The 16,943-nt window shown below is 41.4% G+C and overlaps 1 protein-coding gene across 5 annotated transcripts in view; it reads right to left on the bottom strand.

Moving 5' to 3' along the window:
• The window catches only part of sema4d (sema domain, immunoglobulin domain (Ig), transmembrane domain (TM) and short cytoplasmic domain, (semaphorin) 4D), a 123,380-nt gene that overhangs the window by 77,606 nt on the left and 28,831 nt on the right, over nt 1-16,943 (bottom strand). For all 5 annotated transcript variants that reach the window (XM_084694098.1, XM_084694097.1, XM_084694094.1 and 2 more), the window contains exon 2: nt 14,807-14,898. The gene's annotated coding sequence lies outside the window, so the exon portion shown is untranslated. The remainder of the gene's footprint in view (nt 1-14,806; nt 14,899-16,943) is intronic.

The following is a 16,943-nucleotide window of genomic DNA, read 5'->3' on the forward strand; positions in this document are numbered from 1 at the left end:
AAATTTCTCAGCCATTCTCCTGAAATCAGCGAAGCGATGCTCAAACTGCGAAAGTTTACTCAACGTTTATTCTACTGTACGTCTACTACGTCTCTACGTCAATTAAACAAATTGAAAATGTTTATATATTTAGTACAATTATCTTTTAGTTAATCCCCATGCTTGATGGAGTAACAGGAATGAATGAGACACTAAAACTACCTGGTTATCACGATAATCCTTGTTCATACAACTAGCCCAGGAACACTGTGCCACAATAATAATCTCACCTACAAAGAAGGAATGTGATATATTTGCGAAGAGATGGAACACAACTATATGGAAAAACTATATTTAGTAAACTTGTCTACCATGGATACAATCAATGTTTTGTTACCAAAGAAAAATTGAGAAGTAGAGAAAAAAATAGAACCCTCCCCCCCTCCGCTACTGATAGAAATTAATGGGAGGAATTTGTGTATGAACTGCATGCAAAACAGGGATTTGGCCAGTGTGCAAAATACGGGGAATCCGTGGGGCTCAACACCCCCGATTAACCCATGAGCCCCCCTGAAAGCCTCAAAAGCAAAATTTGAAGGGGGTCTCAAATGTTTTCAAAATAAATAAATACCACTAATAAATGTCACTAATGGTCACTAAAATGTTTTTAAGCTCACAATGTCCAGTATTCAGAATTCAAAACATTTATAAAAATAAAAAAATGCCAAGCAGAGCCAGCAGGTCCTGTGCACGTATAGCCATGTGCGCATGGCAATGGCAAAAGTCAATGGCAAACAAGCGAAAGCTAAACAGAGTGTATTATTCAGCAGGTGGGCACATGGAAAGACCACAACTGTCTCCGATAGGCTATACCTGGCATTTATTCAGTTAATTGCTCTTGTAAGTGCGCCAGATTGGTTCCAATAATTGTCATGTCTGCATTGTAATGCACAACTTTGCCTCCTTGTTATAAAACAACGTGCATCCAAACAGCTTTTTTTTCTAAAAAATCTTTTTCTAAAAAAGCTTTACAAAGCTTTACAAAAGCTTTTTTTCTACAAATTTTTGCTCAAATCAGCCCAAACATTTTGCTTGCACGCTGTGCGTGTTCGCATTAACTGTGGAACTCCCTCCTAACATCACATCAACCAAGAATGTGCATGCATTAGCAGGGCACTGTGGTGGCATATACGGGGTCGGTTCTGGTGGGCCGGTCTGGATCAAAGTCCAGGGCCTATTTTTACTCCCAGTCCATCCCTGCCTACTGCATATTGAGCAAATTTAGATCGTTTTTGCGCAACAATCGGAGATGGGGACCCCACCGAATATTGACGGGTATTTCGTACACTGGATTTGGCGCGTATATGGCACGCAAAATTGAAGTATAAACCTGTGTCATAAATGCGCAGAAGTATGAGACTGGGTTGGGTAGGCAGGAGCAAAGCCAGTTGTTGTAAACATTAGGGGCTTAGCCCAAACCTAGGTCTTAGTATCGGTTAGATGTGTGTACATAAGGACTTCAACAAGCAATATATATATTTTTGCTCTATGTAACCTTAACATTACGTTGAATTCATATTCTTATTTGCCGAATGTATTTAACTATGCTTATTATATTTAACTTAAATATTAATTTTGTACAAATTTGACAGGGGAATTATGATACTAAGGCCCAATCCCAATGTCCCCCCCTAAACCCTAATCCCCGAATTTATCATCAAAGGACAAACTACACACATTTCTGACTATATTAACCATCAGCTTTGTGTTTAACCTTACATGTTAACTTTTATTTCTAAATATGTTTGCGTCAGGGTTAGTTGCTCCTTCCATGCCATGTTTGTTCTTCTTTTTTGTTTTATAAGGCAGATTTGCCAGGACTTTTCTCTCACTACTGGGCTTCCTCTGGTAACCCTCGTGGCAAAAATGCAGACTTACAAAAAGGGTGCATCAAGGGCTCAAAATGTCTGCAAAAAAGCCCTTGTGCACTTGATGATTTGACAGTGGGACAGCCCTAAGCCCTTACAGACTTCAAAATCTGTGAGTCTATGAGGGTGGACATTGGGATCGGGTCTTGCCATGGTAAACTCCAAATTGATTCTCCTTCCATCTTCTCTGAGGGAAAAAAACGTTTGTCATTGATTCAGAGATTGTACGGAGAGAGGGGGCTATTGACAGATGGGTCCGTTGTAGTGAGAGAGAAAACGGGTGCGGAGCAAGAAGGGGCTGACCGAATCAATGCACTCTTCAATTAAATATTTGTTTAGCCATGTTTAAAAAGTAAAAAAATATACAATCATTTAATTATTTTGTGGTGGTCAATGTTTTATTGTGGCGGGCCACCACTAATAAATGGATGTATGGGAAACACTTTCCTGTTTCCACTGATCATCCTTGAGATGTTTCTACAACCTGATTGGAGTCCAAAGCTACAGAAAGATTTCTGCAGCATTGAAGGTCCCAGTGAGCACAGCGACCTCCATCATCCGTAAATGGAAGAAGTTTGGAACCACCAGGGGTCTCATTTATAAAACTGTGCGTAGGACTCCGTGTGCACGCACACCTGTAAGACACCGTTTTTAACCATAAATTCTATTCTATTTTAGTTAATCTTATTTTTACTGTTGCTTGCTTTTTCTACAGGTACACTTGCACTTAGAGATTCATGTTGTTTAATTGTAACTTGCTTAACAACATGCTCTTATGGTTCTTCCCTTTGGCACTTATTTTTTGGTTATTCACAATGTGTGCTTCTTGTTTTGGCTACCCGCAATGCTTTGGGGCTATCTTGTTGTTATTATCAGTGACCTAAGCACTTTGTAAAGCTCTCTCTTGGAAGTCGCTTTGGATAAAAGCGTCTGAAAAATGAATACATGTAAATGTAAAATGTAAATGGTTAATGCAAATTAATGCTAATCCAGTATATTAATGGCCCTGGCATGCGATTGTTCTTACGTTACGTTGAATCATGGCGTCAGGAAGGAAAAGAACGAAAAGGCTCAACTTCTCAGACACTGACATTTAAATACTTGTAGGCGAGGTGGAGGAGCAAAAAAACACATTAGACCTATTTGGTGGCCACAGCAGCGGGATCACCAATAAATAAAAAAAGCAATGCGAGGTAACAATTTGAAAACAAAAGCGTATCCGTAAACATTGATATTGTTATGAACAGTATGCTTTTAAAGTTTGGACTGATAACGAGGACGTAGTGTAGCAATAGCGCAGGAGCTTATAAGATTTTGTGCATTAATTAATGGCTGTTTTTCCAGTTTTTGACATATGATGATATATGCACACTATTAAAGAAATATATTTAGTTATAGGCTACACTGTGTTTTGCAGTTATGTAAAGGTAGGATATGTGATGTTATTCTGTATTCCATGCAGTTGGGGCATCTCCCCCTCCTGCACTCCAGTAGTGGACAATCTGATGGTGAAACAGCGCTGAGTTTTGATGTAAAATTTGAGTTGGCTTGTACAAGGTGTTTATGGAACAATTATCACTCAATACAAGCGCAAATAACAATGTTTGATGTAATCTTCATGATAATTACTGTATCACTGACTTAACCTCTGTAACCCCACTGCAAATTTCTGATCACTTCTTTATCAAATTCTCTGTCTCTCTCCCCCCAACCCCTCCTACCTCCCCTCATAACTTTCCGGCGCAACCTCCGCTCCCTATCCCCCTCCCATTTCTCCTCTGTTGTAACATCCTCCCTCCCTCCCTCCCTCCCTCCCATCGACGAGTTCTCGTCCCACCCCACTAACACTGCCACTGACACCCTGTTAACCACTTTAACTGCATCACTTGACTCTCTCTGTCCCCTGTCAACCAGGCTTGCGCGATCTTCTCCCTCCTGCCCGTGGCTTACGGATGTTATTCGTGAAGAGAGGTCCGCCCTTCGAGCAGCTGAGAGGAGATGGCACAAGTCCAAAGACGGTCTGGACCTTGATAAGTATCACTCCCTCCTTTAATCCTTCTCTACTCACATAACTGGTGCTAAAACCCTCTACTTTCTTAACAAAATTAACTGCTTCAAACCCCCACAAACTTTTCTCTACCTTCTCCACCCTTCTTAACCCACCTCCCCCACCCCCCCCTCCACCCTGACAGCAGACGACTTCTCCTCCTTTGAGGAAAAAGTCGCCGACATTAACAGTCGGTTCCCTAAACCCACCTTTCCTACCCTCTCACCCTCCATGACTGACCCAACTAAATGTCTAAACTCTTTCTCTCCCCTGTCCGAGTCAGAACTCTCTGACCTCATTCTCTCTCATCGCCCCACCTCCTGCCCCCTTGATCCTGTCCCCTCCCCTCTCTTTCAAACCATCTCCCCCTCTATCATAACTTTTCTGCTCCATGTCCTAAACTCCTCTCTTACCTCTGGCACCTTCCCCTCTGCCTTAAAACAGGCCAGAGTTACCTGTCTAACTTTCTCTCTCAGAACAACCTGCTTGACCCCAACCAATCGAGTTTCAAGACCAGCCACTCCACAGAGACTGCCCTCCTTTCAGTCACCACTGCCCTCCAGTTGGCCAGAGCGGCTTTGAGGTCATCCGTCATCATTCTGCTGGACCTTTCTGCAGCGTTTGACACGGTTAACCACCAGATCCTGCTCTACAGACTTTCTGAGATGGGCACCACTGGCACTGCACTCCAGTGGATCTCACCTTACCTCTCGGGAAGATCCTACCAGGTCTCCTGGGGAGGCAAACTGTTAGACCCTCACCAGCTCTCCACCGGTGTCCCACAGGGCTCCGTCCTTGGACCCCTCCTCTTCTCTCTGTACACCACCTCACTTGGACCAATCATCACCTCCCATGGCTTCTCCTACCACTGCTACGCCGACGACACTCAGCTGTACCTGTCGTTCCCCCCGACCGATCCGGGGATCTCAGCTAGGATTGAGGCCTGCCTCGCAGACATCTCCGCCTGGATGACCGAGCACCACCTCCAGCTGAACCTCGCCAAAACAGAACTTCTCATCAGCTAAACCCTCCATCTTCCACGATCTGTCAATCACCCTGGGATCTGCGACGGTGACCCCCTCATCCTCTGCCAGGAACCTTGGGGTTACAATGGATGACGACCTCTCCCTCACGGCCCACATCGCCGCAGTCTCCCGGTCTTGTAGATTTACCCTCTACAACATCCGGAAGATCAGGAGATACCTGTCTGAGCACTCCACCCAGCTGCTAGTCCAAGCACTGGTCCTCTCCAAGTTGGACTACTGCAACTCGCTGCTCGCTGGTCTCCCAGCATGTGCAACCCGCCCTCTTCAGAGGATTCAGAATGCAGCGGCCCGCCTGGTCTACAATCTACCCAGACGCTCCCATGTTACCCCGCTCCACATCTCTCTCCACTGGCTACCCATCAATGCCCGTATCAGATTCAAGACCCTGGTACTGACCTTCAGAGCAGTGAACGGGACTGCACCCGTCTATATCAAGTCTCTCCTGCAACCTTACACCCCCACCCGTCACCTACGGTCTACTTCAGACAACCGCCTGGTGGTCCCACCGCTCAAGACTGCCCGGTCCCAACACAAGCTCTTCTCCTGCCTGGCCCCCTAATGGTGGAACCAGCTCCCCACCTCCATCAGGGACACTGACTGTCTCCCCACCTTCAAGAAAAGGCTCAAGACGCACTTGTTCCGGGAGTACAACGGCACTTAAGAATGCTTAGCTGGACTTGTTAGTTAGTTTCCTCCAGGATCACAATGACTCTTATTGAGTGACTCGTTGCTCTTTTAGGTAGATATAACGAAGTTAAGTCTTGTACTCGCTGTGAAATATTTTACTGTTGATTATTCTTCTACAGGTACAGTCCTGCACTTTTGTGGTTCATGTTGTTTTAATTTGTAACTTGTATAACTGCATGCTCTTATGGGTCTTCCCTTTTGGCACTTGTTTAGCTTTTTCACAATGTATGCTTCATGTTTTGGCTACTTGCAATGTTTGGGACTATCTCGTTGTTATGATCAGTGACCTATGCTCTTTTGTAAAGCTCTCTCTTGGAAGTCGCTTTGGATAAAAGCGTCTGCTAAATGAATAAATGTAAATGTAATTATCTGGGGATAATTATTTGGGGCTATCTTGTTGTCATTATCAGTGACCTATGCACTTTGTAAAGCTCTCTCTTGGAAGTCGCTTTGGATAAAAGCGTCTGCTAAATGAGGCTGTCCCCGACTAGGATTTTCTCTGGTCGACCAAGACTCGACTAAAATGTCTGAAAATCAGCTAATCGAACTTTGAAACACAACTTTGTACAAACATTTTCGCGATCTGACTCAATGGCTGCTGGACATTGCAGTTTCAACCGCTAAATGCCTACAAATGATAAGACTTGTATCACCAGTCCTGTTGTAACCGAATGCCGATAGTATTTAGTATCTCTTACAATGTACTACAAATTAAAATATTGTTTGTTTAACATGCAAATCATCAGAGCGCGCTTATCACTGCCTGAACTTACGAACAGTATGCAAACTTACGTAGAAGCTGAGTGGGGAACGGTGCAACAGTGAAAGATTTTACATTTACATGTATTCGTTTAACAGATGCTTTTATCCAAAGCAACTTCCAAGATAGAGCTTTACAAAGTGCATAGGTCCTTGATAATAACAACAAGATAGCCCCAAAGCATTGCGGGTAGCCAAAACAAGAAGCACACATTGTGAACAACCAAAAAAATACGTGCCAAAGGGAAGAACCATAAGACCATGTAGTTAAGCAAGTTACAATTAAACAACATGAATCTCTAAGTGCAAGTGTACCTGTAGAAAAAGCAAACAACAATAAAAATAACAATAAGATTAACTAAAATAGAATATTTTGCAGCGAATACAACAGTTTAAATCAGTTACCACTAACCAACAAGAGCAACAAGTCTCTAAGCAAGAGTCATGTGATCCTTAAGGAAACTAGCATTGTGTTCAGCAAACCATTCCTAAGTACCATTGTACTCCCAGAACAAGTGCGTCTTGAGCCTTCTCTTGAAGGTGGAGAAACAGTCTATGTCTCTGATGGAGGTGGGGAGTTGATTTCACCACTGGGGGGCCAGGCAGGAGAAGAGCTTGTTGTCTTGGCTGGAGAAGATAATGTCAATCACTTTGGATGTGATTCTTATAATAGGTATATTCATTTTTCAACCCAGCGCGTTAACATGAGCGAAGTAGGGCTAGGCCAACTTACGTTTTTCAGGTGGTAGGCTACAATCCCCCCCAATGTTGACTCCATGGCTACGGCCTTGTGCCATACCACAGATTTCTTTGCCATTTTGACTAATTACACAGACAAAGTAGGCTATGGCAGAGTTTGTAGTTCTGCAGCCAATTGTGCTCGTGCCGTGTGAAAAATACCAAACCAAAACAAAGCACAGATTAACGAAAGGGAAAACAGTAACACCTTTTCTTTTAAATTATATATTTTTTGAGTTGCTTTATTTGTCTTAAATACAATCTACAATTTCTGTAGAACATTTTGTTAATTCAGCAATGATGACACAAGCGGGAATGAGATCACACACTGCCATACGGCAGCTCGACTAAAAAAATCTTAGTCGAACAAGAGCATATGGACCAAAAAAAATTGACTAGTCGACTGAGTGGGGACAGCCCTACTAAACGTAAATGTATAATTATGAAATGGAGTGAAAAAAACGTGTGTGAGGAAAACAAAATATATTACAAGGAATCGGTCTTCGCACATTTACTTTCTGCAGTCTGACTACAGTACAGTCATCTGCGTCGCCAATTCCCACTGTCTCCAAAATGTGCGTAGGCCTACGGATAGGTCAGAGTTTGCGTGGAGGACCACACATTCTCCTGTCAAGTTGTTTTTTTATAAATCACAACCTTTGCGTGGGAAGTGGCGTACGCACATTTTCAGCCCTGTTTTGTTTATAAATGAGACCCCAGGACCCTTGCTAGAGTGGCCGCCAGGTCAAACTGAGCGATCGGGGGAGAAGGGCCTTAGTCAGAGAGGAGACCAAGAACCCGATGGTCCCTTCCAGAAGGACAACCATCTCTGCAGCACTCCACCAATCAGGCTTGTATGGTAGAGTGGCTAGACGGAAGTCACTCCTCAGTAAAAGGCACATGACAGCCCGCCCGGAGTTACCCAAAAGGCACCTGAAGGACTCTCAGACCAAGAGAAACAAAATTATCTGGTCTGATGAAACAAAGATTGAACTCTTTGGCCTGAATGCCAAGCGTCGTGTCTGGAGGAAACCAGACACCGCTCATCACCTGGCCAATTCCATCCCTATAGGGAAGCATGGTGGTGGCAGCATCATGCTGTGGGGATGTTTTTTAGCGGCATAAACTCCAACCTGATGGAGCTTGAGAGGTCCTGCAAAGAAGAATGTGAGAAACTGCCCAAAAACTGCCCATGGCTTCCCTTACGGAAGGAGTAACGGTTGCAGTATATTGGAAAATATCATGTGATACATTAGGCAATATATGTCCATACATGGGATTTAATATTTATATTGTACGGAAATACATGGGATAATATATTGATTATAAATATATTAATATATTGCAATATATTTCAGAATTCAGCAATGATTGCCGTTTTCCATATGTTGCGACATATTCAACATTAATATATAATATATGTGTTTATATATCCCCAAATATATGCTATTTTATATCTATAAATACCACCATAATGTATTCCGATTTATATGGGAAAATGTATTGGTAAAATATGTAAAGATATAGTGTCACATGTATGTTTAATATATGGTAGAATATATTTGAATTATATGTAAAAAATATAGCTGCAAGCAGCAATGGCGAATTCCTCCTTCAAAGTGGCAAAATATTGTAAAATTGACATAATAGATAGTTACACCGGGATTACCCAGAAAACTAGAAACTGTTTTGTCAAAAACGTGTGTTGTCTCCTATGTCTGGAGTTGAACCTGGAAATCTTCATTTACCAGCACAGCCTCTCATCAAATTGAGCCATTCCAAGAGCTAGACTTTGCAGTGTTCAGTTACTGAATAATAAAATAAGATGTTTGTCCTATGGCAATCATAGTCACATTTGGTCCAAGCTCAAACAGCTCTAATTCAGTCATATTTTCACATATTAAGGTGAAACTTTGCAGGGTACTTCAGGGGCAAGTCACCTTAAACCTCTTCTGGATCCTGTTAAATGTTCCCAAAAACGCCTAAACAGCATACCCAAAGTAAATTGACTGCTGTTCTTGAACCATTTGGAGTACATGCATGTAAATGGACTATTTTGAAAGCTGACACTCTGAAGTTATGTTTCTTGTTGTCAGGACCCCTGTCAGTCCTACTGGTGTTGAGAAATACAAGCTTGGACACAAGGAAAGTGAAAGTTTCTATTTCCGCCTAGAGTTTGTGTTGAAAACAGAGGTCTAAAGAGGCCTAGAGGTGGTAGGTATTAGCTGGAAGACAGCATTGGACCACAGGGTGAAGCCTTACCCAATTCAAATCAAAAGTCAAACATAATACCACAATATATTCTGATTTGACTAAGGTTTTTATAAGAGTACATCCAGGCGTTTTCTTTTGGAGACTCCAGAATGACCCATGTAACCAAGGTCAAATTCTTAGTATAAAAAGGTATAATTGTTATCTATAATGAAAGGTGGTACTTAGAACTATCATATATAACAGCTAAACCCCTCATTAGTATAACTGAAACACAAAAACTGAAGCATGAACACATTGGAGTGCTTTATCTGATTCCCAGGATTGGCACTCATAGAACACTGACATATTGCGCAATCGACTTTTATTTTGAAGGCTAATTTCAGAGCCAGTCGAAGCCAGTTAGAAAAAATCGTGTAGAGGGGGTGGGGGGGCAGGAGGGGGGCGGGACACACAGACCTAGTTGGCTTTAGAGGGCTGTCACGGGGCATGGAAGCTCCTATTGGGTCAAAAGAGGTGTCGATCAAAAGCTTAGGGTGTAGCGGCCATTTTAAGACTATCCGCGCGTTTGTACTCTGCTCAGGGGTCTCATTTATAAAACTGCGTGGGATTGTTACTAAAAGTGTACGTACGCCCAAAAGCCTAAAATGGCGTATGCACACAAAAATTCAGATTTATAAAACCGTGCGTACGCACACCTGTACACAATGTTCCCTTTATAAATCACAGATTACCCACAAGTGTGCGTACGTGAATCAGCATTGTACCCCGCCCTGAACACGCCCATTTTTAACCATATATAGTCAATGCAAAGCACCTCATGAATGCTAATCTAGTATCTCATCATGACCCTGGAATACGATTGTTCTTTACGGTGAATCATAGCGCATGACAACTTCTCAGACACTGTTAGCCTATTGGTGGAGCCCGAAAACTCTGAAAATGTGGTGGCCGGTAGATCACCAATTTAAAAACTGTGCGAGTGGCGTCAACTGTGGCAGTGATACTGCGAGTCGAGATACAATTTGAAAACAAAAGCGGTTAAGAAAAACTTAACTGTTATAAGAACTGTTATGAACAGTAATCTAGTAAAGTCTGGACTGATAACGAGGAAGTAGAGTGTAGCGATTGCACGGGAGCTTAACGACTGTATTTCCAGTTTTTGACATATGAGAATATTTGCACAGTATTAAATAAATATATTTAGTTATGTTCTGCAGTTATCTAAAAGGTAGGATATGTGATGTTATCCTGTATTCCATGCAGTCAGGAAATCTCCCCCTCCTGAACTCCCATAGTGGACAATCTGATGGTGAGGAAGCGCTGAATTTTTATTTAAAATTTGAGTTGGATTGTACAAGGTGTTTATGGAACAAGAATCACTCAGTACAAGCGCAAATAACACTGCTGGATGTAATCTTCATCATAATCATGAAATTGAATGAAAAAAAACGTGTGTGAGGAAGACAAAATATATAAATATTACGAGTAATGTTCTTCCCACATTCAATTTCTGCGGTCTGACTACAGTACGGTCATCTGCGTCGCCAATTCCAACTGTTTTCAAAATGTGCGTAGGCCTACGGGAGGGTCAGAGTTTGCGTGGAGGACCGCACATTCTCCCGTTAAGTTTGTTTTTTATAAATCACAAACTTTGCGTGGAAAGTGGCGTACGCACATTTTCACCCCCGTTTTGTGCATACGCAAGCTTTATAAATGAGACCCCAGATCTCTTGCTATGAGCGATTGTTTGTGACACAAATCAAAAAAAAATTTACGATGGAAGAATGAAGCAACAAGATCGTGGCTATGTGTGGATATAATTCATTGTTTGGACAACTACTCGACATGGTTTGATACTTTGGACCTTTGGGAATGTAAGCAGATGAGGTTTTGATGAGTTGTGTGCATATCTGGAACATTCCGAAGTAATCGTAGGTAAGTCAAACTTTTTTCTCTGGCATTGTTGAAGGAACGGTCACCGGACAAAGACGTTGACGGTACTTGCTGTTGCGAGTTGAGCTTGAATTGGTTTATTTCAATGAAAGCACAAGAATCGTAGCTTTCCAACGAGGTATCATATGTTTAGCCGTCTAAAAAAAAATAAAAAAAATGTTTGAGTGCGTTCTCACTAAGGGGGCGCAGTGTTGCTGGCAAGCCGGCGAGCCAAGGAACGGGAAGAGGTTAAAGCCTATTCCTGACGGGGGAATCCTAATTATATGGAAAGATATACATGAAATAAATGTACATGTGTTCAATGTATTGTGGAATACATTTTAAATATAGGTCAAATTATATGGAAAAATATTTGAAATATATGCTGGCAATGATCGCTTCCAGCAAACTTCTTTTGAATTAGCCATTTCCCCCTAAATAAATGTCAATCTTACGGTATTTCCGTTTTTGGGGGCACATTATCAGTTAGCAGGTGGTACTGTTTGAATCGGGATTCCATTTGAAATACTGCCGTTGACAACCTTATTAGAATACCTTCTAGATGGCTGAGCAGTTAGGGTATCAGAAGGTTGCCTGTTTGATTCCCGGAAGCGCAAAATTGAAGCTGTGTCCTTGGGCAAGGCAATTCATCCTACTTGCCTCGGGGTATGTCCCTGTACTTACTGTAACTTTCTGTAAGTCACTCTGGTCTGCTAAATGACTAAATGTAAATATCACCATATATGTCTGTACATTGTATGGGCATGTTATCATATATGTACACATGCATTGTACAATATATCTTTCCATATAATTTTAGATATATTTAGAATATATTCTACCATATATGAAGCATACATGTGACACTATATCTTTACATATTTTACCCATACATATTCCCATATAAAGGGGCATACCTTATGGTGGTTATTTATGAATACATACTTGCATATATTTTGGGATATCTAACCACATATTATATATTCATGTTCCATATATTGCAATATATAGAAAACGACAAACATTGCTGTATCCTGCAATATATTGCAATATATTACATGAATATATATTATAGTTTATAATATATTGGTAATATATTATCAATATATTATCCCATTTATTTCCATATATAATATATTGGTCAATGTAATGGAAAATAATATATTACAATATATTAAAATGTATTTTAAATCATATATTGGTAAATATATTTTCTTTCCATAAGGGTTGGCACAGGTGTGCCAAGCTTGTAGCATCATACTCAAAAATACTTTAGGCTGCTAAAGGTGCTAGAACAAAGTATTGAGCAAAGGTTGTGAATGCTTATGTACACATTTTTGCAAATTTATAAAAAAATATGAACCTTTTTTTTCACAGTCATTATTGGGTATTGTGTGTAGAATTTTGAGGGGAAAAATGAATTGAATCCATTTAGGAATAAGGATGTAACAAATCAAAATGTGGAAAAAGTGAAGCGCTGTGAACTTTCTGGATAACTGTGCAATGATCATGTAAAAATTATAATTATGTAAAAAGAAAAGCAGGTTCAAAGCCTGATTACATCTTTAACTGTTGCATGAGCTAGCTATGAGCTTGACATCTTAGATGCAGATGGAAGCTATTTGAGGTCAGGCCATTCAGGATTTAAATCTGTATTCTCATGCTAGCAATACCAGTGTGCACTTTGTACATTTGGGGTAATCACCTAAGCCTTTTTGTCCTGGTTTCTCTATCAGTGCACGGCAGCCCACCAAAGTAAAACCTTTTCAGCAGAGACAGAAAAAAGGGTGAAATTCCAGTGCGTTTACCAACATGAGGTAGGACTACACACACACTCTTGCATTGTGAACTGGAGAGGAGGATTAGGGAGGCTTGTATTTCAACAGAAAGAATCCCTGTCTACAAGTATTAGAGCCCAAATCTGGATTTGGAATCATATACAACAGAGTAAATCCTGCACAATAGACTGCTGTTTTCAAACAGCTTCCACGGCCTTCTACGTTCTTTAAGTTCAACCATAATCTACTAATCCTCAGGGAGTCATATTGGAAATAGAAGACTGATAGATACATTTATCTGGAGATGCAGTTCACACCACGAAATATCCACCATATTTTAGGAAAACAAACCTATTTGCCTCTAGGATGCAGAGTTTTTGGAACAATTTGAGAGCACAGATCTATTGGAATGTCCTGATATCCAGGGTGTGCTGCCATGCCAAATAAAAAATGTAAGGGGATGTGAAGAAGGGCGCAAACTGCAAAATTCTGCAATCTGAGTTGCATGAATTTTAAGTAGTCTTGTGTTGAGGGGAGCTTTGTTCCCTGCCACTGATGGGGTGGAGGGTCAGACTACCACTCTTCCTTCACTTTATTTTGGCTGGAACATTTATCATTCTTTCCTACTAACAATTGTGCGACAACACTGACTAGCACAGGCAGAACAATGGACAACTAAATCTGAGGACTCCTTGCACCCACTGCACTGGTTGCAACGATCCCTTGTTCCTACGATCATCTGGACCACTTGTCAATGAGCTCATCACTTACTTACAACTCATCATCCAAACATTTTTGTATTTTTCTTATATGCAGAGATCCACTGAGGAAAGGATATGCTACTGCAGTCTTAACTAATTGCTGACCGAGCAATTGACTGGATTAACTCACACTAAAACCTCACAAACGGGCTTCAGTGTCTTTGATGCCTTACAGCAAAACAATTTTCTCCCTCATGAGTTAACACTCTCAGTAAGGTGCAGCTCAGTCTGTGTGTCAGTGTCTGTACACAGCCTGTGCTGACAGGACTGATCACAGCTAACCATTGCATAGGGCAGCACTAAGAGGCAAACTTCATCACTCCAGTCCATCCCCCAGCCACATGAGACTAATGTGCTCAGACAACATGCATGGCTCAAGGAAACGCCCTATAACTATGATGTTAGGCTAAGATAATCAGTTCTTTATAGTCTCCAGCAGGTGTTTTGCTATCAAGTTGCTGCCAAGTTGTCTGCTTTTGGTGGATGGGGGTGGAGAGATTTGGTGATGAGATACAAAGAGAAAGTGGTAGGAGAGGGAAACGGAGCAGAAGAAAGCAAAGGCAAAAAGATGAAGTACGATAGACAGAGAGGCTGACTCACGCAGACAAAGAGACAAAGGGAGGGGAGGAAGTATGGGGGTAGAACCAGGCAAGTAGCAACATTTAACACAACACACCACAGCCAACTAGGATGCAAATCGAGCCTGATGCAAATGGTATCTTCAGGGGCAAAACAGACTGACTCTTTGTACCAGCGTCTCCCTTTATCCTTGTCTGTCTGTCGGTCCCCCATCTCCACGGTGACTGGTGAACGTCATCCAAGAAGGCGCAGTATTGAGATGACACCGTCTTGACTTCATGCAGGACAACAGTTGGGACACTGTGGACCTTTCCTGGTGAACGCACACATGCAGACACACGTGCAGACAAACACTTACTTGTCTGTCATGGCTTCAATGAGATAATATTGATGAATGAAAACGCTCTTCTTCCTCGATCTGGGATGGCCTGAGGATGGTTCAACAGTGGTCTGTGAAAGAGAGGAATTTTCTGTTGTTTAAAGCAAACATATTCAAACCTTAATTCGTTACGCATGCTGTAAGCCTAATTTTAGGCATCGTAGTTAAATAAATCATGTATATTGAAGCTTGGTTGGGCAAGTTTTGCGAAGCTAGCTATTTTAGATTCTGTTTGACACGATTCTAATCTAAATATCCCACCCCCTTCCTTCAAAGCCACTCACACAAAACTACAGTAAAGCGCATTGAGTGTAGGGGCAGAGTACGCGTAGGTAGGTAGACAGTAGGGATGGGCGTGGTTAATCGAATATCCGGATATCCTAAAGTAAGTTAGTATTCAAATACTTTTTTCGAATACTTATGAGCGTAGTTTGATAAAAAAAAAAAAAAAAAGGTTTTATTGAAAAACCGTCGTGTTGTGAATTCTAATAGTTGTGACGTTAGAAAATGATGAAAACCATCAAAAAAGGTACGCTACGCCTGCGTTCTGCTGCGAGTCTCCTTTCATTTCATTTGGCGCTACAAGAAGCATTGTGTCCTGGCTAAGCAGTACCACGCAACAACCTCAGTTCCTGCAGTCTTTTCTACGCCGGCCTGCTCGTAAAATCGACTCCGTACTAGCCTTTCCCCTGAGCATGTTTACATGCTAATTCTCCAGAATAAAAATGCGTATGGCTAATGCAGTTGTGGCTTATTTATTTTCTTACCAGTAGCCATGTAGAGCTAGCGTAATCGGCTGTTTATGTTCGCAATGTGTGGTGGCGCACCGTATCCTATAGGATTCCGGTTCCAAGTTAATATGCAATATTTCTCCGTGTGTCTTTCGTTTTTATGGAGGATAGCCTACCCAATGTGTTTAATTTAGTCCAATGTAACCGACTTTTTATTTCACATAATAGGCCTAATAGACTAATCGCTTTTCCGCAAAATTAAGAGCCTACGTCTGAAGACGCAGCGTTTTTTCAAGTTCATTGTCTTTTCGTCATGTTAATAAATTTATCTTTCATTTGTTTTCTTTATTCAACCCTTATTTAATCTAATAGTTTAACAGTCCCAATTATTGCCAGAATGTGTGGTGGTTCATGTGTATGCTTTGCGTCACGTCAGGCTATATACATAACGGAACCACATTAATAAAATAGATTATCCGGATATTCGAAAATAATTTCGGATACTATTCGAATAGTGAAATCAGTTCAAATCTCCATCCCTAGTAGACAGGCAGACAACCCGTCCAATCTTTAGTCAAGGTACAGCTTAACGATTGGTTCTGTTTATAACAGTCTTGCGACGCCCACAGATGTCGGATTGATTTCATACTACCGGTTATTATATAACCTTTATATGTATTGGTTGCTATCAAGATGTGAAGCAAATACAGTATTTCTTTGATTAAACGCTGCAGCGTATATCACACAATGTTCATTTTTGTTGGGGGAAGCTTTAATTAGTAAGAGAGATTTGGGCCGAATCCCAAATCTCTGTCTTACCTCTACCCCTTAGTTTTGCGCGTTCACGAGAGAGTAAGGGCTGTCCCAATACTTGTTTTGATTGAGGGTAGGAATGTGTACATACCCCTTAAAACCAAGTGTTTTCGGGAAATTACTTGAAACCAAGGAGTATGTGAATACTGCGCAACCGGCAACAATGGTGGCCAGATCATCCAGAGAATTCTCCTCATAACATTTCGTAAACGTTATTTCGGTTGATTATTCCTCCCCTTCAATAACTATATTCAACAATATTTCATATAGTTGGAAAGCCTGATTAGTCACCTTTACAACGAGGTAGGCTACAACTTGTAAGGATCGTGCATTCGTGGAATGAGCAACACAGCTAACCGTGTGGGTAGCGGCCCAAAATGTGCCAAATCGTCCCGTAAGCGCCTCCTCTTCCTGAGGAGACTGAAGAAGTTTGGTATGGACTCAGTCATCCTCACTAACTTTTACAGATGCACTATAGAGATTCTGAACCAGAATCTCTACCAACCAACCAATCTCTTCCAACATTCTGACAACCAGTCAGAATTCTCAACCATTCTGACTGGTTGTATTAC

The sequence above is a fragment of the Hypomesus nipponensis genome, chromosome 27, assembly GCF_054491055.1.
Source record: "Hypomesus nipponensis isolate SF chromosome 27, ASM5449105v1, whole genome shotgun sequence".
Classification (NCBI taxonomy): Eukaryota; Metazoa; Chordata; class Actinopteri; order Osmeriformes; family Osmeridae; genus Hypomesus; species Hypomesus nipponensis.